Here is a 24,393-nt window from a genome sequence, read left to right as displayed (position 1 = left end):
ATTGAATCCCGAATCTTTGCTCTCATAGCAGTTAGCAATTACTTTGTCCCTTGTCCCCTCAAGCTTTTCTATTTCTTTGAGAATTTGCTTCTCCTCAGTCAATGGGATCCTCTAGTCCTGTATACGTATACGATATAACAGAGGTCCAATACCATTCTAAATGCTAATATAATGTTTATAAAAAAGTTAATAGTAAACAGAATTAGTTAAAGGTGTGCTACAAGGTCCTTGAAGTTTTAAAACTTATCAAAAGGACGAACTGTTATTGCCAAGGTAAATACACAAACATTAGATTTAAGACAAGTGACAATTGAGAAAACTAGGTAGAATTCTGAGTGAAATATATGGATTATGTATATGCATAACAATGTAAATTATGCAAACACCAGATTTATTGAATATTATTAATTATTCTCATATGTTTTAGATTTTTTCATAAAAAGGTCAAATCTAGACACCTAAGTATGGCTTGTCAAGTAGCTGAAGCAACTCATATCGAAATTGGAAGGTTCCATTGATTTCTTTCATTTTGATAGGGAAAATGGCAACCAAGACAAAGTCGAAATAGGTTTTACTGGAAAAGAGAAAACCTCTATTGAAACAAAAGAGAAGAAGCTTGAAAGAAGCGATCTATGTGATGAAGAAGGAGAGAATTAACTAGAGGATGAATACCAGGGAAGGAGGAAAAAGATGTAGAAAATGGGTGTGTAAGATAGGACTCTTGATAACCCTTTCGGAATATTGTGACGTTTAGCTTAAATTAAATATATTTTGTAAACGTTGAGCTTAAATTCGTATTATTTTGTAAACGTTAAGCCTATATTTGTGCTATTTTGTACGTGAGGCTATATTATAAACGTTAAGCCTAAATTGATATTATGTTGTAAACGTTAAGCCTATATTGGTGCTATTTTGAACGTTGAGCCTAAATTGGTACTTCCCCAAAAACCTTAGGCCTATTTTAGTACCTTATCCCTACTATATATATAACCAGTAGAGAGAAAGAAGTAATAACCTCAATCTGGATGACAATAAGGTCAAAGAATGTATCCATTACAAACTTCAATAACAAACCTGCAATAAGCAAGAAAGAAACCCATCAAATTAACCAGTATGTCCATTGATGCACTCAAGTTGATAGGTCATTATATTAAAAATAAGCAACCCATAGTTGTTCCCATTCCTCCATTAAACTTCAAAACGAGGTGTTTATTGAGAAGCTTCTTAGTTTCTTCTGGATCTGCAACAACCAGATCCACCATTTGAGCATACTTTTGAAAATAAAGGAAGCCCGAATTGAGGTATAACATTAGGATACTAGTTTTCAATAAAGATATATACCTTTAGGAACAGGGGCCAAGGTATCAGAAGGAACAACTACTTCATCAGATGGTGTTTGAATCTGCTCTATTCAACTTGTTGAGCTTCCCCACTTTTTCGCCACAATTTGACAGCAAAAGAAGTACATAATTAGTAAATTGCAAATCTAAAATGTCGAATCAGATATCAATATCATACAATCATGTAATCTTTGAGTTACAAATGTTTGACAAATCGGAAAAAACAATTAAGAGTGGAAAAAACTCAAATATTAGGCTAAAGTTCCATCTGGGTTATGTTTGTCAGTTTCCTTCAATGGTACCAATTGGTCTGAGTTCATGTGAATCTTTTGCATTTCATAAATTGAAATGGACATACAACAACATATATCTACTTTTAACAACTTTTACCATTTTCAGGTCATAATATCAGCCAAAACAATGAACAAGCTGTAATTTGACAATTACATTATTAAAACTGCAACATAATGAACTAGAAAGAAAATAACAAGAAACATGAACTCATTCTATAATAAGTCTTTTGTTTAGGAATAAATTGAAGACATTTTATCTAATTGTGTTGAAGTTTAAAACAAAACCAGTAAATATTGAAGGGCAAGATCAGATATTTAGTAGAGAAATTGAACAGAGTAAGACTGAAAACAAAAAGCTAACAAAAATGCTAACTATGATGTGTGAAAACTATAATGCTTTAGGAAGCCAATTGGTGGATTATATGAACAAGAATCAAGATAAGGAGCCTAGTCTATGGAGGAAAAGAAAATCTAAGAGCAGTAATACCAACAACAATTATTGATAACACATTAGCTATGAATGGTAATTCTGAAAGCAGCTCAACTGATGAAAAATCTTGTAAAAGCCAAAGAGAAGAAGTTATCAAAGCTAGATTTCAAGAGTTTATGTCAAGTCCGAACCATCTGATACAAGCATAGTAAGTCCTTTAAAAACAGGAATTGTTAACATTTTTGCTTTACTCATAATTAACTGAATTCTAATTGATATTCAAGTTGTTAAAGATGGATATCAATGGAGGAAAATATGGTCAAAAGGTCACATGAGATAACCCTTCACCAAGAGTTTATTTCAAGTGCTCATTTGCTCCTACTTGCTCTGTTAAAAAGAAGATAATTTCAAATGCAATTGGACACAAGATCATACATAGAATAACTCTTTTGTGATAAATCTGAATGAGATTATTAGTTTCTAAAGTATAGTTCTTTTGTTTCTATGATATTCAAGTGCAAAGAAGCATTAAAGACCAATCAGTGTTAGTTGCAACATATGAAGGTGAACACCACATCCATCACAAACAGATGCAACATCAGAGGGAAGCAGAAACCTAACTCTTGGTTCAATACCTTGCTTAGCTTCACTTCATCAGGCCCAACATTTACTCTTGGTGGAACAGATGGATTCTTCCTTGACAAAAGATCCCAATTTCACATTTAAGACCATAATATTAAATAGCTTTAGGCTAAGCTGGTAAGTTTATCTAACCTGTAACCTGTCTAAACCTAAACTGAATGCTCGGGATGCTTAAAACATTAGTTAATAGTGCTACTGCCTCTTATAGAGATTATGCAAAAACAGATAAAATTTTGCCCCATACTGAAAGACGAAAAACTTCACATTTAGCAAAGAAATTTCCAATTATCACAAGTTGTCAAAGTGATAAACATGCCAAAAATATCAATCGGTGTTACAAATTTCTAGGGCTTTTCTTTATATTTGAAACTCTAACTCAATGTTCAAATGTTGGTTCTCCAACTTATATATAACCTAAAAGAAGCAAAAACTTACCAGAAATTTTATTGAAAGTTGGGAACTGCAGTAATTTTGAGAATGCAATTGAAAATCTAGATTAAAGAGGAGGGAGGGAAAGAAAAGTGAAAGAGGGAATGAAAGTGTTTCAAAAAGTACCTGTAGAAAACCCAAAGGGAGTGAGAATCAAGGGATTGGGAATGACCGAACGCACACCAGAGAATGGACCGCACATCAAGGTTTTAGGTTTTTACAAAAACAAACTGGGCAAAGAATGGATCATACAGATCGATTGAAAAGTGGGATTCACCTGCATAAGGTTATTTGCTCGATTCATTTTGCTGTAATCAAAATATGGTCTCAAATTCGAGTGAGCCAGGTTTGGGTTTTAGGGGGAAACGAAAAGAAAAGAGAGAGGGAAACGAAAAGTGAGGGAGGGAATGAAAAATCGATGGAGGGAAAATTTAGGGGAGTAAAAGCAAAAGTTAATCAATTAATGTATTATTATTATAATTAATAAGTGTTTCAGTTTTCTGTATTACAATTTCTAAGGGGTTTTAATTTAGGTATTAAAATAGAAAATAAAAGGATTTTAATTTAGAATGAATTAATAAGGGGAATTTTTGATAAAATTTATTAAAAATATGTTTTGCTTATTAATTAAATAGTATTAGAATTTATGCTTATTAAAAATATTGAGAATTTATTTTTAATAAGTATTTTATACCCTTACTAAATTTTGCTTACTAATACCTTTTTTCTTGCAGTGGATTTCAACTCTATTTATAAAAATAATTTCAAATTAATTATTATATTTAATATATATAAATATTGTTTATTTATTTTTTTACGTCATCTGATCCGACCAATACGAATCATCCGGTCCGACCAAGTGACCCTTAACCCAATTATAAATCTGGTTTGATATTCGGTCCGGTTCTGATAACGTTGATCACAAGCACAAAAGTTTTCCCCCTTAAGACAATTTTATTTTTTATAATTTTTTTAATCCTGAAATATACAAAACGACGTCGTTTTGCATCCAATAGAATTAAGAAAGATTATTTACATAAAAAGTGTTTCAATTTTGACACATCTCTTGCAACACTTTATAATTAGTGTTCTAAAATTTCAAAATTATGTGAGTTTGACATGTCGTTTGCAACATACCATAAACCATGTTGCAAAAGATCCAAAAAAATCATAAAAAGTGCAACACATTATAAGCAACACATGTATTTTAGGTTGCAAAAGACCATCTATGGTGTAGTGTTGGGAAAAGGGAAATAGATAAAATAGGTAAAAATTTATATTTCCATTGCGCCTGTGTTTGCCTATTTACCTTTAGTGGATGATATCTGGTGCTCTTCCCTCACCTCGAATAATAGAATGTCGAGAAGGAGAAGCTTGAAGATTCTGTCCCACCACAGACTCCTTTAGCACTAGACCTTTTTTCTGAAGCCATCGACTTTGACTTTTTAGTTACAGGAGCTTCAGGCACCCTAACAAGCCTCTTTGAGCCAACACTTAACTCAACGACTTTAACATGCTTAGCTCTAGTATCAACAACTTTCTTAGGCTTAAAAGTAGCCTTCTCTACAGTTTTGCTCGGCAAGGAACCCTTGCCCCTTGTTATGGCCCCTTTCTTAATGGCCACTTTCTCAACCTGTACTTGAGGATCTGCTGAAGAGGAAGTATATTTTACTTTAAGTTCAAACGCACAAGAATTGGCAGAGGGGAAGCACACAAGGGAACAACAACCAAAGGTGCATTCCGAACATAAGAGGGCTTGGCCGATGAAGCCGCGCCCTACGAAGCCACTCCACCTGTATAAATACAAGTTAGAAGGGCTCAATAAGAAAAGGTAAGAGTCTTAATTAACATTATAGACTTACCAAAGGTAGAGACTGTTGAAACACCTTTCCACAAGATTTTGATTTGACAAAATCATCTATGATTAAGAGACAATTAAATTTAAGTGCTTTGATTTAATTGTACTAATCTGTTTGTTCAATGTTGAGTATAAACTTAAAAACAAAAAGATATAAAAAGTAAGACAGGACGAAGTCAGCATGAGATCAAAGAACAAGCTAAGCAGAATAGAAGCCTGAAGTTCAACAAAGCTAAGTGGAATGGAACTCAGCATTAGAAGCCCTCTCAAAAGTTTTCTTGCAAAACAAAACTGATTAAGAGAGAAATCAGCATAGAAGTTGACAACAAACGAAGACAACGAATAAAGTAGAAGCTGAGTAAATCTTCAGGACAGCCTGAGAGATCTGTTCACTAGAAGACAAGTTTTGCAAACCTTCTGCACCAATAATTGAATCCTCGGAATTACGCAAAAGACACATTCCGAGATGTATGGGTCAATAGATTATTGCTAAAAGACAACTGCCACAAAAAGACAACGTCTGCAGGAAGAAGACAAGTCTGACGTCTGAAGAAATCAGAGGACAGGATTGGCCTGCAAAACCTGAAGCTGACCAGAAGCTGTCTCCTAAAAGAGCCGTTTTGGACTTAACGGCTAAATCATTTCAAATGATCCACCTCCAGATTTTCGTCTATATAAGGACAATCAAAATCCTTGGATCATTGCCGAATCACAACAAAATAAATACAAGAGAGAAAAATACAAGTTCAAAGCACTCAAAAACAAGAAAGAGATCTTACACCCATTTTCTATTCCTGTGTAAATGCTAGATTGATTATTTGTAATCATCTAAAGTGTTCTTCATTTGAAAAAGAACAAATTGTATCAATCGTGATATTGAGAGTGTTGTGCTGAGTGCTTGGTTGTAAACACTCAGTGGTAGAGAAATCTAAGTACCGGGTTATGGTGCTTAGTAGGAGTTGAGTAGAAGAATAGAGGACGGTACTCTTGCATATTCAACTGCCTGTAATCGGTTTGTGCTCTACCCTTAAAGAGCTCAGTATTAGATTCTAAAAGCCCGAAGGACTCTGGGGACTGGACGTAGGCAGAGAGGCCGAACCAGGATAAGTGATACTGAGTAACTTCTAAACTCTCTCAAATATATATATATATATGCGTGCTTGTGTTGATTGTTATATTTACTCACTATATAAACTGTAAGAAGCTGGTACTGAGTAAATTGGAGTGTTGAGTTGGAAACTGACCACACTAGTGTCAATTCCCAACTCTCAAGTAAAACAGTCTTAGTCAGCATCTGACTAAAGCTGTCTTATGCTAAGTTCGGCTAAGCTGACCAAAGGTTAGATAGTCAACTCATCAAATAATTAAGTCAGCAAGATAAATTAACGAAAAAGTTATATTAGTTCCTAACCCCCCCTTGGAACTAATCACACGGGACCAACAAGTGGTATCAGAGCCTAAGCTCACTACTCAAAGATATAACTATCTTGAGCGGATCCCCATAAATGGCTGAGAACAGCACTCGTTTCCTTCCAGGGAACCAAACAACATAGATACTCCCTGAGGGATTATCTATTAGTCGGCCTCCCCTATTCTTTGGATCCAACTATACATTCTGGAAGAATAGGATGAAGAACTTTATCCAAGCCACAAACATGAGTGCATGGCTTGCAATTGTTCAAGGCCCATACGTGCCATATAAAACTATTGACAATGAGAAAGTTATTAAGAGTGAAACTGAGTGGTCAGAAGATGACCTCAGAAAACTTCAAAACAATGTTTCGGCTATCAATATGCTTCACTGTGCTCTAGATGCTGCAGAATACAATAAAATATCAGGTTGCGAGTCAGCACAGGAGATATGGAAAAAGCTCGAGGTGACCTACGAAGGCACAAGCAAAGTTAAAGAGTCAAAAGTGAATCAACACATGAGATTGTATGAGCTGTTCGAAATGAACGACAACGAGGACATCTCTAGCATGAATGCTAGATTCACTAATATCATAAATGAGCTAAAAAGACTCGGCAAGAACTTCACCGAAGAAGAACAAGTGAAGAAAATCTTGAGAAGCTTACCCAAGAGCTGGCAAGCTAAGAAAACTACAGTAGAAGAAGCTCAAGACCTGACTACATACAAGTATGACGAGCTAATCGGATCTCTGCTGACTCATGAGATCTCCATGCAAAACTTTGAAGCTAAAGAGAAAGAAAAGTCAGAAGACAAGAAACAAAAATCACTTGTCATGAAAGCTGACTCGACTGAAGCTGACTCATCAGACGATGAGGAGATGGCCATGTTTACACGAAAAATGAAGAAGCTGTTTAGGAAGAATGAAAAGAACAACAAAAGGCCATTCAGAAAAAATGACAGATACAAAGCTGAGTCCAGTGACAAATACAAGAAGGACAGCTCCAAGTATGTCACATGTTTTGAGTGCCACCAAACTGGGCACATCAAGTCAAGCTTCCCAAACCTCAAAAGAGATAAGAAGGGAAACAGGAAAGCAATGGTAGCAACATGGAGTGACAGTGATGAGTCAACATCATCCGAAGCTGATGCAAATGAAACAGCACACATATGCTTCATGGCCGATGATGCTGATCACTCTCAATCTGAGCAAGCTGACCTCTCTGATGAAACTGGCAGGAGGTACAAAACAATGAGGTAACACCCTTACTCTTGTTTAGAAATGAGATGGTCAATGCCCTGAGTGATTTATATAAACTAACTAAGAAATGTAACAAGAAAATAAAATCACTCAGCAGGCGGTGTGACGAGATTGAAGAGGTCAAGCTGAGTGACCTCCGATATCTCCTCCAAGACAACTCAGATTTACATAGTAATATGGAAATAATGCATAAGTTTGTCACGGAGGTCCAATCTGAGTCAAAGAAACTAAGAAAGGACGTTACAACCTTACATAGTCAAATAAAAGGCTCAAATAAAAATAAAACCCATGCTGAGTACCCAAGTACTAGTCAGCATAAACAGTTCACTCAGTGTGACTGTTGCGGGAAAAAGGGTCACATAAGAGAAGTGTGCTGGTACAATAAGCGGACTGTCCAATGTGACTTCTGCGGAAAGAGAGGATATACCACAAAGGTATGTTGGCATGCTCAGCACAACAATGCTGACCACCCCCAAAGGGTAATTCATTGTGACTTTTGTGGCAAAAGTGGCCACACTATCAAAGTATGCCGTCACAAATTAAAATATGACTTTGCACCTGTTTATGCTAACAAACGAGGACCCAAAAGGAATTGGGTACCTAAAAATGAATAGTCTAAAATGCAGGTGAGCCTGAGATGCGTGGAGAAATCAAAACTGTGGTATATAGACAGTGCATGCTCGAGGCACATGACTGGTGATGAAACTCACTTCATCACACTAGAGCTTAAACGAGGTGGAAGTGTAAGCTTTGGAGACAATAAGAAGGGTAAGATAGTCGGCTCAGGTACTATCGGAGGTAACCCAACTATTGAGTCAGTCTCCTTAGTTAAAGGTCTCAAATACAATATGCTGAGTGTAGCTCAGCTTTGCAAGAGCGGCATAAAGGTTGTATTTGATGATGCTAAGTGTCAAATACTCGAGGGAAAAACAAACGAATTGATTTTAACTGCCCCTCGTGTGGACAATGTATACATGCTGAGTTTAGAGAAACAGTTTTCTAAAAACATATACTTAGTGTCTAAAGAGGATAACTCCTGGCTATGGCATAGAAGACTTGGTCATGTAAGCATGGACCTTCTTGCCAAATTAGCTAGAAAGCAACTAGTTGAGGGATTGCCCAAAATTAAATTTGAAAAAGATCAATTGTGTAAAGCTTGTCAGCAAGGCAAACAAACTAAAAAGTCATTTCAAAGTAAAAATATTGTCTCAACCAAGAGACCATTGGAATTACTACACTTGGATCTTTTCGGACCTATCCAGCCACTCAGCTTGGGAGGTAAGAAATTTTCCTTGGTCATTGTAGACGATTTCTCTCGGTACACTTGGATCATCTTGCTAAGTAGCAAGGATGAAACATTTGAGATGTTTACCACATTGATTAAAAAGCTTGAAATTGACAAAGACCTAAGAGTAGCTCATATTAGAAGCGACAATGGTGGAGAATTAAAAAACCAACAGTTTGATGAATTCTGTGAAACCAGTGGTATTGACCACAATTTCTCTGCTCCTAGAACTCCTCAACAGAATGGGGTTGTTGAAAGAAAGAACAGAACAATTGTCGAAATTGCTAGAACCATGCTGAGTGAAAATAGGCTTCCAAAGTATTTCTGGGGTGAAGCTGTCCACACAGCATGCTATATTCTCAATAGGGCTTTAGTTAGACCTATTCTTAAGAAAACCCCATATGAACTTTGGAAAGGACGAAAGCCCAACATTGGCTACTTTCGTGCCTTTGGGTGTAAATGTTATATACTCAACACGGAAGACAATCTTGCAAAATTTGATGCCAAAGCTGATGAAGCGATCTTTTTGGGATACGCAACAAACAGTAAAGCATATAGAGTATATAATAAACGAACTCAAATTGTAGAAGAGTCTGTCCATATTGAGTTCGATGAAGCTGACCCTGCAGGGAAGTCAACCCAGCTCGAAGAAGATGAACTGAGCTCAGCTTCCGCTGACCAAAATGGTGCTCCTGAGTCATCAATACAGGGGCTGACCAAAGGTAAACAAGAAGTTGAAATTACCTTTGCTGACCAATCTACTCCTGCAGAAATTGTAGAAACACCTGTTCCAAATAACTCAGCATTGCCCAAAGAAATAAGAATTCCAAGAGGACATTCAGAAAAATCCATTCTTGATGCTGTTGAAAACAAGGTAATGACAAGAGATCAACTTCGGAAGTATCTAAGCAATGTGGCTTTTGTCTCAATACATGAGCCAAAGAACTTTGCTGATGCTGAGCACGATGAATATTGGATCAATGCTATGCAAGAAGAGCTCGACCAATTCACAAGAAATGAGGTATGAGATTTAGTACCTAAGCCTAGAAATCAAAAGTCCATAGGAACTAAGTGGGTCTTTAGAAATAAACTAGATGAGCATGGAAATGTAGTCAGAAACAAGGCTCGACTTGTAGCTCAAGGCTATAGTCAGCAAGAGGGTATTGACTATGGTGAAACTTTTGCACCAGTTGCTAGGCTAGAAGCTATACGTATATTATATGCCTATGCCAGTTTTATGAACTTTAAATTATATCAAATGGATGTTAAAAGTGCATTTCTTAATGGCTTTATAAACGAAGAGGTATATGTTAACCAACCTCCTGGGTTTGAAGATCCAAAATTCCCAAATCACGTTTATAAACTCAAGAAGGCCCTGTATGGCCTGAAGTAAGCTCCAAGAGCTTTGTATGAGAGGTTGACCAACTTCCTGCTGGCCAGGAACTATGTCAGAGGAAAAGCTGACACAACCTTGTTCATTAAGAAAAAGGGTAAACATACCCTACTTGCACAAATATATGTAGATGATATAATCTTTGGTGCTACTGATGAATCTTTGTGCAAAGAATTTAGTAAACAGATGCACACTGAGTTCGAAATGTCTATAATGGGAGAACTCAACTTCTTCCTCAGACTTCAAATCAAGCAAGGTAAGAACGACATCTTTATTAGTCAGTCCAAGTACACCAAAGAAATGTTAAAGAAATTTGATATGGAAGACTGCAAGCCCATATCAACCCCAATGGGTACTGATACTGTCCTATGCAAAGATGAGAAAAGTAAGTCAGTAGATAGCAAGTTATATCGAGGTATGATAGGCTCTTTACTTTATCTCACTGCTAGTAGACCTGATATCAAGTACTCAGTATGTTATTGTGCAAGATATCAAGCTGACCCCGGGGAATCTCACCTTATAGCTGTCAAAAGAATTTTTAGATATTTGCAGAGCTCAGTTGATGCAGGTTTATGGTATCCAACCTCAAATGACTTCACACTCACTGGATATACTGATGCTGACTATGGACGAGATAAGCTAGAACGTAAGAGTACTTCAGGAGGATGTCATTTCCTTGGAAGCTGTCTAGTATCTTGGTTCAGCAAGAAGCAGTCATCAGTTGCCTTGTCTACAACTGAAGCTGAGTACGTTGCTGCTGGAAGCTGTGTTGCCCAAGTCTTATGGATTAAGCAACAACTTGAGGATTATGGAGTAAAAACCGAAACAATAGAGATCAAATGTGACAACAAGAGTGCCATTGATCTATCCAAGAATCCAATCCAACATAGCAGGATGAAGCATGTCAGCATAAGGCATCACTTCATCAGATATCACGTACTAAAGGGTGAGATCAAGCTGACCTACGTACCAACAGATGAATAGCTTGCAGATATCTTCACCAAGCCCTTGGCTCGTGAACAATTCAACATACTAAGGGAAGCTATCGGTATGTCTAATCCTCTTCAATAACTATGTGAAAAATTGAATGCTGAGTGATTACCATATTAGTAACTACTGCATGCTGAGCTTAAAATGTAGAAAATCACCCCATGCTAAGTAGATGTACATGCTGAGTGATCATCTTATGCTATGTTACTAAGAGATAAGACATTCATCTACGTAGAACTAGGTACTCAGTATCACAAACGCTTCCCATTCTAGCAAAACTGAGTTAAAGCCCACTTGGACCATTAAATGCTAACACGTGTAATAAATAGCACCTGGGATAACGTAAGCAATAATGGCAAAACCCATGCGGCGAACGTGTCATAAATGACAGAAACTCTGTCGATTGATTAACCCAAGGAAAAACGGCTAGTTCAAAGCATAGGGTCGATTTAAATTCTTATAAATAGTGGAAGACTTCCCACTTAATCCTCTCTACGATTGAAACCTTTAGCATTCGAATCTCTCTCTCTCTAAATTCCAAAATTCTTCGAAAATTTCTGAGAAGAAAATGTCGAATCCTCAAAATGTCTCCGGTGGTGATTCCGGCAGAAATCGCTCCGATGAAAATCCCAAATCTCCTCCTCTGCTTGACCAAACTTCGAACAAAAACCCTCAAGCTGACCCAGCAAGCTCTTCAAAGAAGAAGGAGCCAACAAAGAACAAGCAGCCCAAGGAAAGGACTATGGTCAAGGTCCACAAGAACGTCAACAACCTTGAATTTCTTAAATATAGGTGGTTCTCTCCCAGCTTCATCACCGCTGAAAAACCCTTCTGTGAGTGGATTGAGAAGAATGAATGGGCATGACTCTTCTCTCTTTCTGGGAAAACCTATCCTAGGTTAGTTAGGGAATTTTACTCCAATCTTCATGTTGACGATGAAGATGCTAACTACTTGGAAACTTCTGTCAAGGGCCACAAGATAACAGTCACTCCATCTTACTTAGCAACCTTACTCAACCTGCCAAAAGAAGGGAAAGAGTTTAGGACAACCAAAGAAAAGCTTGACCATGTCAAAGAATTCTGCAAACCAAAGAATCACAAAGGAGAAATACATAGCACCTGTATGGGGCAAAATCAGAAGATGGCTCATTACATATTGACCAACTTCATCTTCCCAAAGCGCAACTCAGTATCGTCAGCCTCCAACTTCGAGCAGTGCTTCGTATGGCACATGCTGACCTACAACCCTCTCAATATGCCTGTGTTTCTGGTAGGTGCACTTCAACGAGGAGGTAAGAAACTCAGACTGGGCTCCCTAATCACTAAGATCCTCAAAGATCAGAAAATAGAAACAATCAATGAGACTCAGAGTTTGGGAACTGGAATTACAACGGCTCTGCTGTTTGGGCTAGTATTCAACCAGCCTTTGAAGTCAAAGATGGACACTAAAGATGTTGAGGAAAATGAGGGAGAAAATGATGCTGAACAGGAGCCGGAACCTAATAAAGGAAAGAAAGTCCTTGCTGAGTCCGCTGAGTCACCAAAGACAAAGAAGAAGAGAAAAACACTTGAAACGTGCTCAAAGGACATTGATGCTGTCCCGAAGAAGATGCGAGCTATGTCTAAGGGGAAGAAAGTTGATGCTGACCAAACTCAGGTTACACCTAAGTCAGCAGAGAAACGAAAAGGGCAAGTTGAGCCCGAAGAGGAGAGTGAAGAAACTCCAGATCAACCTCTGCAGAAGAAAAGAAGAAGTTCTGCTTTGAAAATTGTTGAAGCTAACCCCCTCGACTGGGTTGTCACTCCCAAATCACACTTCGTCAAAAGTCTTGGGATTGACCTTGAACAAACCCCTATTGAGCAAGAAGAGGAAGAACATAGAAATGATGGCACTCAGCCTGATATTGCGGAAGAAGAGAATGCTGAGCAAAAACAAACTGAGGAAAATGCCGAGCAAGAGGAGAATCCAAATATGGAACATCCAACAGTTGATGTTGAGCTCACCGAAAATGACATTGCAGAAGATGAAATCAATGCTGAGCTTAGGGAAAACTCATCTTCTGACTCTAGTGAAGATATTCAAGCTGACCCTTCACCTCCTAAAGCTAAGAAATTCAAAAGGCTAAAGAAGAAAGCCTACAAAGCACCTGTTATTGATCTGTTAGGTGATTCTCCGCTTCGAGACCCAATCACTAATCTATCTGACATCCAGTTCAGATACTTCTCCAATGATACTGAGTCTCCTCCTAAGGAACCTGCGCAAAATCAAGCCTCTGTTTCTCATACTGAGGAACAAGCCAACACCTCTGAACATCCACATCCTGCCGAGCAAGAGCTCGAAGTCCAAGTTGCTCAAGATGGGGAGCAAACTATGGAACATCCTGCTCAACTTCCACATCATATTAAGCAGGTCAACATCTCTGTAAGTCCTTCACCTCAAATTCAGAATACACAGAATGTTGAGCACTCAGTTCCTCATACTGAGCTACCACAAGGTCCAACAATTGACCAACCAAACCAAACTGACAAGCAGCCAACTCCACCACCATCAAGTTCAACTTCAATTCCTGCCTCTGAGTCCAATCCTGCTGGTAAATTTGCCTATCTAAGTGCTACTGAGTCCGGGCGTAGAATTATTGCATCTGCTCAGTCTCTTCTCTAGGATCTAAACACGTCTAATACTGATGCTGCTGGGTCTGCCAATATTGAGTCCCCTCAAATTTCATCCATTACTCAACTTCTCAACGAGATTCGGGGTCTCAAAGATCTTATAAGTGTTATGACAACAGTTTAAACACAGCAACCCAAGCAAGACTCAATTGCCAAACTGAATGAACTACTGCTCATGATGGTCAACCACGTGAATTCACTTGAAGGCAAAATCCAGAGTCTCTCTGAGGTAAATCCGGGGTATGCTACTTCTATTGAGCTTAAAGACTATTTTGCAAAGTTGACCACAGACCTGGCCAATATTGGATCTACGGTTCATCCTGAATATGCCACTTCTGCTGAGTTGCATCAATACTTCTCCAAGTTGACCTCTGACCTCACCTGCACACGTGAATTGATTTCCTCCACTTCTCAGTGTACCATTGATCAACTGAGTGAAGCTGTGCGTCTACTCAATGTAAACAAGGAAAAGATGGATGTTGACCCCATCAATAATGAAACACTTCTGAGCTTTTCACAAGCCATCCTCAAATCAGTGCGCATCACCAATGCTCAATGCACATTCCATGATTCAGCTGTGCTCAAAATGTACCACCAATCCTATGCCCAGCTAACTGAGTCCATCTCCTGGATCAGCAAATCTCATGAGTGTCTCATCAGCATGCTGAGTGGCTCCCTACGGGTTCCTAGATCTATTCAAGATGATAGTGTTCCAGTTATTGATGGCCTGAGTGAGAGTACAAGGAGGTTGAAGCGTTATTCCAACGCCTTGTCTGCTGTTGCTAGAAACAATACTTTCATTCCACCTCCACCCGATGATGGAAAAACGGGGGAGAGAAGACAAGATGGAACTCAGCACGCAGGTGGTGCATCAGGCAGTAAAGAAAAAGGAAAAGACAAGTGTCAAGCTGAGCATCAAGCTCAAGTTAACTTAAAGAAGAAAAAGTAGCTTAGTCATACTTTAGGACTTAGCATGTACTTTGTGCTTGATATTTTGTGTGCTTAATGGGTAAATCTATGATAAGTACCATTCTATCCAAACTGTCTGAATACTGTGCTTAATATTATATGCTAAAAGCTGATCTATCAAAATTGAACAAACAAGTAAAAGTAAACATACTCAGTACACATTAAAACACTAAAACAATCCATGAATCAAACTGAGTATTTAACCATTTCTGAAAACTGACCTAGACTCATCTAAACTAGATCTTGAAAAGTTTAGAATTAAGTTAGAACAATAGATGCAACCCTTACGGGGGAGTAATTTCAGAAATAATTCAATCATGGGGAATTTCAAAACTGAGTTCCATAATTATGTATTTTGCCAGCATCAAAATGGGGGAGTTTGTTGAAACACCTTTCCACAAGATTTTGATTTGACAAAATCATCTATGATTAAGAGACAATTAAATTTAAGTGTTTTGATTTAATTGTACTAATCTGTTTGTTCAATGTTGAGTATAAACTTAAAAACAAAAAGATATAAAAAGTAAGACAGGATGAAGTCAGCATGAGATCAAAGAACAAGCTAAGCAGAATAGAAGCCTGAAGTTCAACAAAGCTAAGTGGAATGGAACTCAGCATTAGAAGCCCTCTCAAAAGTTGTCTTGCAAAACAAAACTGATTAAAAGAGAACTCAGCATAGAAGTTGACAACAAACGAAGACAACGAATAAAGTAGAAGCTGAGTAAATCTTCAGGACAGCCTGAGAGATCCGTTCACTAGAAGACAAGTTTTGCAAACCTTCTGTACCAATAATTGAATCCTTGGAATTACGCAAAAGACACATTCTGAGATGCATGGGTCAATGGATTATTGCTAAAAGACAACTGCCACAAAAAGACAACGTCTGCAGGAAGAAGACAAGTCTGACGTCTGAAGAAATCAGAGGATAGGATTGGCCTGCAAAACCTGAAGCTGACCAGAAGCTGTCTCCTAAAAGAGCCGTTTTGGACTTAACGGCTAAATCATTTCAAATGATCCACCTCCAGATTTTTGTTTATATAAGGACAATCAAAATCCTTGGATCATTGCCGAATCACAAAAAAAAAAATACAAGAGAGAAAAATACAAGTTCAAAGCACTCAAAAACAAGAAAGAGATCTTACACCCATTTTCTATTCCTGTGTAAATGCTAGATTGATTATTTGTAATCATCTAAAGTGTTCTTCATTTGAAAAAGAACAAATTGTATCAATCGTGATATTGAGAGTGTTGTGCTGAGTGCTTGGTTGTAAACACTCAGTGGTAGAGAAATCTAAGTACCGGGGTGTGGTGTTTAGTAGGAGTTGAGTAGAAGAATAGAGGACGGTACTCTTGCATATTCAACTGCCTGTAATCGGTTTGTGCTCTACCCTTAAAGAGCTCAGTATTGGATTCTAAAAGCCCGGAGGACTCTGGGGACTGGACGTAGGCAGAGAGGCCGAACCAGGATAAGTGATACTGAGTAACTTCTAAACTCTCTCAAATATATATATATATATATATATATATATGTGTGTGTGTGTGTGTGCTTGTGTTGATTGTTATATTTACTCAGCATATAAACTGTAAGAAGCTGGTACTGAGTAAATTGGAGTGTTGAGTTGGAAACTGACCACACTAGTGTCAATTCTCAACTCTCAAGTAAAACAGTCTTAGTCAGCATCTGACTAAAGCTGTCTTACGCTAAGTTCGGCCAAGCTGACCAAAGGTTAGATAATCAACTCATCAAAGTAATTAAGTCAGCAAGATAAATTAACGAAAAAGTTATATTAGTTCCTAACCCCCTCTTGGAACTAATCACACGGGACCAACAGAGACTCTAGCTCATTTTCTAGAAACTCCCAGCGAGTCAGAAGTTGAACTAGAGCCTATTGAGGCCGAGGAGGCCAGTCCTTCAGTAAGGAAGACAGAAGATTCATCACCTCTTATAAAGGCACCAAGTTACTACCTCTTCTGAATGGCCTTCCGTTCGGAAGTTGACGAGCTAGTAATGTTTGCCACAGAATAGGCATGTTAGAGCCTGCAAACACATGAATCAAGAAATCAAACAACAAAGTAGAAAATAATAGTACATACTTGGAAGCAAATTAGCATATTCGCCAATCCATCCCCTATAAACAATTCCTCCAGAAGATTTAAGTAAAAATGGCATATTCCCAGAATGATGAGCCAATAGCTCCTCCTTAGTAGAGGAAAAGTTCAAATTAATCAAAACATTATGAATACACTTCTCCTTTAGTGATAAAGGGATTAAGTCCAACCAGTTAGCCTTGTTCATTGGTGTGGGGTTCCAAGAGGATCGGCAAGGGAACCCTTCGAGGTATAGAGCCCCCTCTAAAGGCTTGCCTTTTTCATCTTCTAAAAAAAGATCCAAAATAAGGAAGGTTTGAAATTCTTGTTATAAGAAGATTTATCATGTACGAAGGAAAGTTGGCTCGAGGGTAATTTTGATATCCATATAGAGTCATCGTTCGACCGCATGGAAGGAGTCCATATATGACGAAATAAAGACACAGTCAAATCAAAGTTTAGAACTTCGTATATCGTCACCAGTCCAAGCAAATCTAACCAACCATTTGGGGAAAGTTGGACAAGGAAGATATCAAACTCGTTCAATACATTCAAAACACCAAAGGAGAAAGGTATGAAGGAAAATAGACAAGTCTAAGCGCAGCGGAATTATAAAATTTTATCTATTTCTCTTTTCCCAAGATATGTTAATCGTTATTTCATATAAAGAGGGATAGAGCGAAATACCTTTATTGATGAACTATCTCCAGTTGCAAACGAAGTGTCCACAACTCTTAATCTGTGTATCACAAACAATGATCACAACAGAAAAGAAAAGCGATTAGTAATCAACCAATGAATGAATAGCAATCTAAATTGATTGCCTCTAAAAGAATTGACACGAGATCAAAGAGAGAGTAATTTAGACGGGATGATTTCGGAATGATTTCTATTCTTTAATATTGTGATGGCCGAAATTCCTAGGGGGGTGGATCTATTTATAGACTTCTCAAATCCTAATCCTAGTTGTATTATTTAATTAATCAATTAAAATCCAATTCGGAATAGGATTACTAATTAGATAATTAAATAAATACTTATTATTATCTTAATAATATCATAATATATTTAGATAATAATTCTAATCCAATTATATATTAATTTAAGTTAGGGATAATTAATTAGAGTTATAATCACATTAAAACTTCTAATTAATATTATCAGATAATCATATAATTTAATTTATAATTATAATCTAATTATAATTATTAATCAAATTATTTTATCCCTAATTACACTATAAATTTTGGCCCATTAGGTATGTCCCTCTAAATTACAATTCCGTCCTCTGGTTCCAAGTCCCATGTGCGACCCATTAGGTTCTTATTGCTACTTGTCGTATATATTTATTGGAATTAATTCATCTTGATTAATTTCAACTTATATATAACAGAATGACTTTGCGAGCTGTTACTAGCAGAACATTAGACATTCCCCCACTGCATTCCTTCATCAATTATATCCTTTAGATAATTCTTATAACCATAGAACGTGTCATGTTACATATAACGAATAGTCTGTTATAGTTGTCCAGGTGGAATTAACTCTGAAAGATAAGTTACGTGAAATCTTCATTTCTACTCTTAACTCTCTCACCTTGCAAGGATTTCAGTCAATTCACCACAAGCGGCCCTTTGGATATATCTCATACTTATCAGGAGTGACGAATGCTCAATCTAACATTAACTATCCTGCAATTACTTTATGTGATACCCAACCCTGCTCTCTCACACCCTAGGGCCTCTCCTGTAGTTGATCATGCTCGCACAGAATCAAAGCATCACACTCCATAATCCAGAATCACTAATTAATGATTGTTTGAGTTTGAGGATTACTTATACCTACTAACACCAATGAGATGAACAGTTGACACTTAGATAAATCTATCCATACTGTTATCTCAAGTCGGGTCCTAATAATGAACCCCTTCACCGGATCATGTAACTGTCTAGATATCTCCATATCTAAAGCTTGTGAGATCAGCTATCTGTCTCGATAGAAAACACTATTACATGCAAATCTCAATAGTAATATGTCAACCCTTTTAACATATTACTTGACTTGGGTTGATTTTAAGTTTATTGACTTATTATAAAATATAGTCTCACTTCATGTTTGTATGAACATTTTGTGATCACTTAAATAAACTTGGGATTTCTTTTATTTGACTTAATTAGTTCTGATAAAAGATTAATGCCTTTATATAGTTTAATTTACTATATCTTATAAAAGAAATGATAATGAACAATTCATTTACAAATAGTTTATATCCTACAACAATTGTTTATAGGATACTAAACCCCAACAAGGTAGACAAACTCCATTCTTCGGGAATTTTTTTTATAAAAACCCAAGTACCCTTCTAGTGCCATAATTATCACCTGATTAGAAGAGGGAACAAAGAAACCCAAATGTGCAAATTCATGGTAATTAGAAACCAGCTCCGTCAATGAGAGGTTGTCCAGGGTAGAAGGTTATTCATAATTTCAGAGTTTGGGAATGATAACCTTTTTCACATCTTTAGAATTAGTACTCTCCTCAATTTGTGGTTTTTTTTACGACCCATTGCAAAAACAAATAGAAAATCAAAAGGAAGAAAAATAGGAAAGAGAAACCTACTGGGAAAATTAGCGCAGAGGAAAGCATGAAAATGCAGATTGAAAGAATTCTTAGGAGGCAAAAGCAGCAAAAATATAAATAGATTACACCAACACATTTGTAGTAGTAGCAGAAGAAGAAATGGTAAAAAAAACAGAAGACGACATAGTTAATGATCATAATTATTAAAATTAGTCGTCGTTTCAGAATCCCTGGCAGGCACTAAGCACGAAGCATGTTAAAACATGCCACTTGGACAATGCTTGTTAGGACAAGAAACAACTTCTGAGAAAATACAAGTGACACATGTCAAAAGAGAAAGAGTTACAATCAAAGGCAGGGGATAGCCGAAGGCAGAAGTAGTTATTTTGCTTCTCCCCCTTATACCGAGCCTTGCAAGAGTTCAAAAAAGAGAGTAGTCAGACATATGATATCGTATAAAATGAATCAGACATGTGTCCTCCCACAAGCCTTTAGATCAACCATCACGTGTCCCAATTTTGACCTTCAGATCAATCAAGAAACTTCCATGGAATATTTTCCTCTAAAGGAAACCCCTATGCGGCTAGGTCGAAGACTCTACTTCATGAAGGACTTCTCCTAAAGCCATACTCCTAGTAGAAGAATAAGTCATAACATTAAAAGTATTCCTAGAAGAAGAGGGGTTTGAACCTATCTTATAAATAGACATGTATAGCTACATTTTATGGTACGTTAACATGACTATCTTACAACTAGTTCTTACTCTTTTAAGCCTTCCTAAGCTCCTTCTAACTTAGGTATCAGAGAGAGTTTTCTGGATTCCGGTCCCTGACCTTAGTTTCTATTTTACAGCTTGACTCCAGAAAACTCGACAGGACATTCTGACTCTTAGTCACAAGATTAGATACGCAATTATCACATGCAAAATTTATGAGACAAATTAATATTTAAAGGCTTAATACACCATTTGCCCCCTGAACTTGTCCAAAAAGCTTGATTGGCCCCCTGAACTTTCAAAGTATTCTGATAGCCCCCTAAACTTGCATAAAATGTTCAGTTAGCCCCCTGAACTTGCGTAAAATGTAATCATTTGGTAACTCGGTCATAAAAAAGTAAGTTAAATGCTGAAAATGTATTCCACGCATCTTAGAATGTTATTACATAATTAAAAAATAGATTAAAAATGAAGTTATTGCTTGCTCAACTATACAACTTGTTTTCTCTAATATTAGAATCGTATACTCCGATTTTGGTCGTTTTACTTTTTTTAAGACTCATGGAATACATCTTCCACATTTAACACACTTTTTTACGACCGAGTGATCAATTGATTACATTTTACGCAAGTTCAAGCGGCTAACTGAGCATTTTATGCAAGTTCAAGGGGCTATCGGAACACTTTGAAAGTTTAAGGGGCCAATCAAGCTTTTTGAACAAGTTTAGGGGGCAAATAATGTATTAAGCCATATATAAAAGAATCCATTTTAATTTAGACACGCATCTTAAGTTTAAATATTATTCTATTACTATCCATAATAATTAGGGTAAATGGTCAAATACGGTATTAGATGATCATATTAATTTTCAAAAATACATTTAGTTTTTTTGTATTTTGGTTTCAATCCTACTATAATATTATTTTGTGAGTTTTACATATCTTCATGAAAAACACATGTTTTTTCAGTGGAATAGGATCTTATTATTGGATTTTAAATACATGGTCTCCATTTAACACAAAATTATAGAACCTACCTCCAAATGGATGGTATCATAGCTTTAAATTCAGTGACAAAAAGTCTAGATATTTCATAATGCATTTACATATTTCACTAAATAAAGTAGGTATTGATTTAATGGAGGAAATAAAAAACCGATTGAAGGATGCTATAGATCTCAAAAAAGCTAAATAAATGCATAAATTAAGAAGTTGTTTGATAATACCAATAAGCATTATATATATATATATATATATATATTTGATTTTATCTTGTTTGATTTAAAAAATTAGTTTTTTTAATACGCAATAACACATAAGAGAAACAAAAGACTAGCCATGCATTAGCTTCGAAAAACTAACACCAGCCAAATCATCATGCCACAAAGACACAATATAAGAAGGAATAGACTCCAGAACAGTAAATCCCGGATCACTCGAATGAGCTTTTAACGCAAGGCGATCTGCCACACAATATTAAAAATTTAGTTAAGATAAGACATCACTTATTCTGTAACTATAAAATATTTAACTTCAAATTTTTAATTGAAAATTAACCAACAATAATATTTTTTAATTTTTTATAAAAAAAATATTTTATATACTCTCTAAATATATTTATATCACCATTTTCATTAAATTTTCATTAAAATAATTTATATATTAGAAAATCTTATTATCACTGAATTCAATACTTTAATATTAATATTTCTCATATTTCTTTACTTATAATACTATACCATCATAGATAAGCAGGAGAGAATGACGAAACTTCCTTGATCCAAGTCTTCTTATTCTATCCGTGACCTTCAAATAGTAGTGCAAGTTTTTTTCCTTTTATACTCTTAGGCCCTGATCTTTTTGACTGAAATTAAATTAACTGAACTGAACTGAATGCTACTGAACTTATTGAACTGAACTTAACTGCACCAAATAATTATAATTATAATATATTTTATATATAATGATATATTTTATATATAAATAATTATAATTACAATAAATAATAATAAATTATATATATATATATATATATATATATATAATGAACTGATATATTATATATAAAACATTATAATTATAATAAAAAAATATAAATTATATATATATAATAAATTATAAATTATATATAATGATGAATTATATAAAAATTATAATAAATAATAATACATTATATACAAATAATTATAATTATAATAAATAATGATGAATTATATATAAATATTATTAAATTATAAATAATATATCAATTATAATAAATAATAATACATCATTTATAAATAATGATGAACTATATATAAATAATACTAAATTATAAATTATATATAAATACTTATAATTATAACAAATAATGATGAATATAAATAATATTAAATTATAAATTATAATAAATAATGATGAATTATATATAAATAATAATAAATTATATATAAATAATAATAAATTATATATAAATAATTATAATTATAATGAATAATGATAATTACTGAAATTAAATTAACTGAACTTAACTGAACTTAACTTAACTTAATTTAACTGAACTGAATGTTGCTGAACTGAACTGAACTTACTTATGTTGAAATTAAGTCAAAAAGCACAGACCCTTAGTAAGTTTTCTCTTATCTTGTACATTTGGTAAGTGTTTTTTCTAGTTGATTTCAGAGTTTTGATAATAAAATCCTAATTATTTAGAGATTGTCTGTTAATAATTTTCCAGTTGTTATTTCATATTTTCATTCTACCTAGTGGATTCATGTCTGAAAAATTAGCTATGGTTATTAGTCATCATACGGAGAAGTTTATTGTCTTTGACCTTAATAATTTTCAAGGGATTTGGAGAGAGTTCATGTGCATTAGAGTTTCATTGGATGTTAGGAGACCGCTTATGAGAAGAATGAAGTTAAAAAGATCAATCGTGGTTTTGGGTCGATTCAAATAGAGTGAATTAAACGCTTCTATTTTATTTGTGGATTGTTTGATCATACAGAAATCACTTGTTCTAAAGTGCATGAATCAAAGAGTGGGGAAGTTACTAAGCCATATAGGGTCGCAATGATAACACAAGTTAGTCGGAAGCAGGCATCCAAAGGTGTAAGGTGGCTGGAGAGGGACGTCGGTGCTAGGAGCGACGACGGATTTCAGTCAACGATGACTGACGGTTCAATATGGTTCAATCATAACTCCCAGTTTGGCAGTGGCGTAATTAATGGAGATGTTACCTTGACTAAAGGAGAAGAGTGAGGGTTACTCAAATGGTAGTTGACGAAATAAGTGCGGAGAATATTGAAAATGGTAAGACAATTAATATTGTTTTAAAAGCGGAGGTCGTCATATTGGATCCAAAACATAGAAGAATGGAAGAATCATTAAAGGAATGGATAGTCTCGTAAGTTCAAAAAGAAATGGAGGGGGCTTAAAAAAAAGGGTCAAAGGCAGGCTCACGGTCAATTCTTGTTCTATTGGATCTTGTACGGGTTAATAAGTATGTGAAATTTTTTTATTTACCTAGTGTTTGAGAAGATCTTACTTAGTTAAGAATAAGGGAGTTGATGGGTGTATTGCTGAAACAGATTCTGAAGTTGTCGTGATAGATCTTATTCAACCTTCTTTTCGATCTCTTTATGATTTGGTGTTAGATGATTGTAGAAGGTTGTTAAGTTGTTTTAATAACGTTTACATCACTTATATTAATCGTTCTATCGTTCTATGAATAAAAGCCTCTCATAATCTTGCTAGAGTTTATTATTATAGGTCAAAACTTATAGAACGATCTCCTATACCTTTAGATTTCATTGTTCAAACTTTATGTTCTGATTCCGTTGAATATATGATTATTTTTTAAAAAGAATATTTATCAAATAAATATGTTATTTTTTTTTTGAACCTGAAAATGGATCTCATATATTAAAAAGATTGGCCTCCTCAACAATAACGTTTGACAGCCAATCAGGCACTACAGTTAATAAAAAATCGCTAGCATTGGAACAGGCCTGTCTAGCTACCAGATGAGCAGCCCTATTCGCTAAACGAGGAATAAAAGATA

The 24,393-nt window shown here is 35.7% G+C and overlaps 1 pseudogene; it reads left to right on the top strand.

The window, feature by feature from the left end:
* The first annotated feature begins 1,491 nt into the window (after positions 1–1,491).
* Positions 1,492–2,826, top strand: LOC136229854 (probable WRKY transcription factor 40; annotated as a pseudogene).
* The last annotated feature ends 21,567 nt before the right edge of the window (positions 2,827–24,393 follow it).

The sequence above is a fragment of the Euphorbia lathyris genome, chromosome 5 (genome assembly GCF_963576675.1).
Source record: "Euphorbia lathyris chromosome 5, ddEupLath1.1, whole genome shotgun sequence".
Classification (NCBI taxonomy): domain Eukaryota; kingdom Viridiplantae; phylum Streptophyta; class Magnoliopsida; order Malpighiales; family Euphorbiaceae; genus Euphorbia; species Euphorbia lathyris.
This window is presented reverse-complemented; position numbering and strand designations above follow the sequence as displayed.